General features: G+C 38.5%; 1 long non-coding RNA gene across 1 annotated transcript in view; it reads left to right on the top strand.

Annotated features, from left to right (window-relative positions):
- The window catches only part of LOC126384809 (uncharacterized), a 4,636-nt gene extending 2,737 nt beyond the window's left edge, over nucleotides 1-1,899 (top strand). Inside the window, exons 3-4 of the long non-coding RNA XR_007569347.1 lie at nucleotides 439-544; nucleotides 1,762-1,899. This is a non-coding gene — a long non-coding RNA (uncharacterized LOC126384809). The remainder of the gene's footprint in view (nucleotides 1-438; nucleotides 545-1,761) is intronic.
- The last annotated feature ends 1,807 nt before the right edge of the window (nucleotides 1,900-3,706 follow it).

Below are 3,706 nucleotides of genomic sequence, written 5' to 3'. Positions count from 1 at the left end.
AAAGCTTGTCAGTGGATTATCTCCCATTAAATTAGTAGATTTATGTAATGTTAAAAGATAAGATAACAGATTAGGCTAGGACACTGTACATACTGTACACACCATACAGGTAATGCTAACCATGAACAGTCTGTTAGTTTTAAATTGTCTTCTCCTAAACCATTTTATCTAACATTGGGAAGTTAGAGTGCTTCCAGTCCTGATTTTTACAGCTCAGCTGATATTACATTGATAGCGAAGTGAGAGGGAAGTTTGAGGACCGGAATGAGATTTAAAACACAAGATAAGTTATTTTGATAAATGAAACATACCAGGCTAAATGGGGAATTATTCTAAATAGCAAAATGTAGGTATGTGTGTTATACATATGATCATGCTAAACACATATTCTATCACAGTATTAGATATGTAATCTTGTATATTTGTAACCTGCTGTAGGAGCACTGGGTGGTGGAGGAGCAGTGATGCTGCAGGACCACTGTGTGAGAGAGGACGCTGCAGATAAGTGCTGAGTCGACCTTGGTGAGACTTAAAACTTAACAAGGTGTGTTTCAAGTAGTTCCAGAGATAAGGAATCATACTTAATATGTATTATACTGCATTTTTTATTAATTATATATGTAATTATATTGAATATATAATATATGATATACAGTGTTGGTCAAGTTACTTTGAAAATGTAATACATTGCATATTACCAGTTACCGTCATTATAATATTATAATATTATAATATTAGTAGGCATTATAAAATAGAAGAGGGTCATGTTGTTTCATAGCGGCTAATTAAAGCACAGAGAGCTTTAATTACAGTTCATTAACTTACAAATCCAGTAGTGGGCGATATTGCATAATCTAATGAAGGCTCTCCTCTGGAGTGCAGATCTGACCGATTCACGCATTCACATACAGTGGTTACAACTTTGTATTAAAATCCCCTGCTTATATAAATAACAGTGTGATGATATTAAACAATTAAATAGCCTAGACCTTTTCAAATAAAGAGATAACTGTGGACACAGGGACGACCAGACACAGGATCAAAGTCTGATAACTTATGAGATAGGGATGAATATTTGAGAGCCAGTCATATGAAACACAGTAGGCAGAGGCTGAGGTTAGCACAACAAAAGCAAATTGGCTTGCCAGTCAGTCACTATGACAAGTGCAAATTAATACACCAGAGCTGGTAGACCCACCTGCTGGTTTCCAGTGTGCTGATCAGTTTCAACAGCACCCAACACTGAAATATAAGTAAACATTTTAAGGAATTATACTGCAGTGATGCTGCGTGCCTCATGTCAGGAGTGCTGCAGGATGAGGACCATTAATGTTACAGTTCAGGAGTGGCAATAACAATGATGTTACAGGTCCAGGGGTGCATTGTGGTGCAGGGGCACTCACAGCGTGATGCACAAAGATGGTAGGAATTAAATCTGCTCTAAGCTTTGTCTTGCCCTTTTTGGTCTTGGCAAACTGGTCTGCACCAAAATGTGCCTGCAGTGACTTCCCACACACAACTCACTTTTGTCTACCCACAGGCATATCCTATAGTGGTTGAATGCATACAGTATTCAGGAACATTTTATACTTACTGAACATGTATACACTCATTACATATCCATGAAACAACTTCAAACAAATGCAATTAAAACTGATGCCACTTGTCATACTTGTGCCTTATCTCACAAGGCAACGTCAGACCCAGGCATATATACGTGTGCCTAACCATTTCTCCTCTTTCTTTTTTTTTCTCTTTCAGCACAAGAACAACAGGGGGATGCAATGGAGCCTGAACTCACCCTGCAATGAACAACCCCCTTACCCTGAGTCTCAACTCCGTGGGTTTTGCAAGCCTTTCCCTGTTCCTTATTTTTAATAAACCAAACACTGAGATTCCCAATAGTGTGGTATTTGTTTGTGGAAATGTGCTAATGCAGTATTTGAGAATGATAACTCACATATTTTTGTTGTTGTAGTCTGTATTGAGTCTCAGGTTACTCCTGCTGACTTAAGCCAAAAAACAATTTCTCATCTCTGTGTCAATGAAGAAAATGTGCATGTGTACCTCTCTCTCTAAACGACTGGAACATCCCCACACAGCACCATGGTGGAGACTGTACGAGAGGACAACACAGAAGGAAGGGCACAGACAAACTGCTTGACATCCAAGTCACGTTTCTGAGTTTATTAAAAATTAATTTGTTATAGTATTGGTACATAGTAAAAAGACAAAGATACATAAAATATGTATGTCTATAAACTGCTGCTGCTGCTGCTGCTGCTAGCCCAGTGACCCATTGTGCTGTCACTTGACAGTCATTGGTAGTCACCTGTCGTCGGTCTCCTTCTGTCCCACTGAAAGTAATTAAGATAACATTAGTTATAAATCATTACAACCATTACATTATCAATAAATGTTAGGATGTGATTACTCTTGACAACCATACAAGACTAAGGACAGAATTGAAAACATAATTTAAAGCAATAAAAGCAACATGCTGTTTCACCAAGGTAAGGAAAGACTAACATATTTAAACAAGGCAGACAATAATATATGTTATATACACATTACACATAGTTATACTGTGTAATAATACATTTCTATCATATAATTATGCTATGTCATTAATATACTTATACTGGCCTGTATACATATATAAATACATATCCTTATCCACATCCCTTATATTTAAACTGTGCACTGTGTACATACTGTGTAATATTCCTGTGTGCAATATTTTGCCACTTCCTGTGGGATATCTATACATTCCTATATTTTTACAGTAAAAATACTACACATCATGTGTATTACACTCATCCTGTGCAGCTATTAATCATGAGCATACAGTATCTGTTTCAGTGAAAGGTGTATATAGATTTTCTATTATTTTCATTATGTCTAATTTGTATTTAAAAAATATTTTATCCTTTTTCTATTGCCTCTGCTCTGAGCTGCTGTAACGTGAATTTCCAAGGTTGGGAATAATAGAGTCTTACCTAACTGTAGTAAACTAACACTTATCCTCAAATATTAGCACATTTTACTTTAAAAAACAACATAAAGATGTAACTGTTTATGGCGTGCTACACATATATGATAAATCAATGTAGTTATTGACAGCTACTTACCAAAAATCGGAGTTCTGTCTCTCAGTATTATGTATTTAAATGGCCCGCCAGGAACGGGAACTATCCCAGGTCTGCATGAGTCACGTGACGCACAAGCATTTTGGACTTCCGTTGTCGCGACTCTGTTATATTCTACGGCACTGCTTTGTAGGTGATGCGGAGGAATTTGTACTGGATGCGGTATTGGACAGGGAGCCAATGAAGCTGTTTGAGGACAGGGGTGATGTGGGCCCTGGAGGGGGTGCAGGTGAGTAACTGGGCAGCGGAGTTTTGTATGTGTTGCAGTTTTTGAAGGCTGGGAGAGGGAAGACCATAGAGAATGCCATTACAGTAGTCGAGTCTGGAGGTTATAAAGGCGTGGATGAGTATTTCTGCAGTGGAGTGGGTGAGGGAGGTGCGGAGACGGGCAATGTTGTAGAGATGGAAGAATGATGTCCTGGTGATGTTGCTGATATGGGGTTTGAAGGAGAGAGTGGGGTCAGTTATGATATGGAGGTTTTATACTGGGGGAGGAAGTGACATTGTGACCGTCGATGTGGAGGGAGAAGTCCTGAGGAGAGGGAAGGTGAGCTTTG

The sequence above is a fragment of the Epinephelus moara genome, chromosome 23 (genome assembly GCF_006386435.1).
Source record: "Epinephelus moara isolate mb chromosome 23, YSFRI_EMoa_1.0, whole genome shotgun sequence".
Taxonomy (NCBI): domain Eukaryota; kingdom Metazoa; phylum Chordata; class Actinopteri; order Perciformes; family Serranidae; genus Epinephelus; species Epinephelus moara.
The sequence above is the reverse complement of the archived record's forward strand: the minus strand, read 5'-3'. Positions and strand labels throughout refer to the sequence as shown.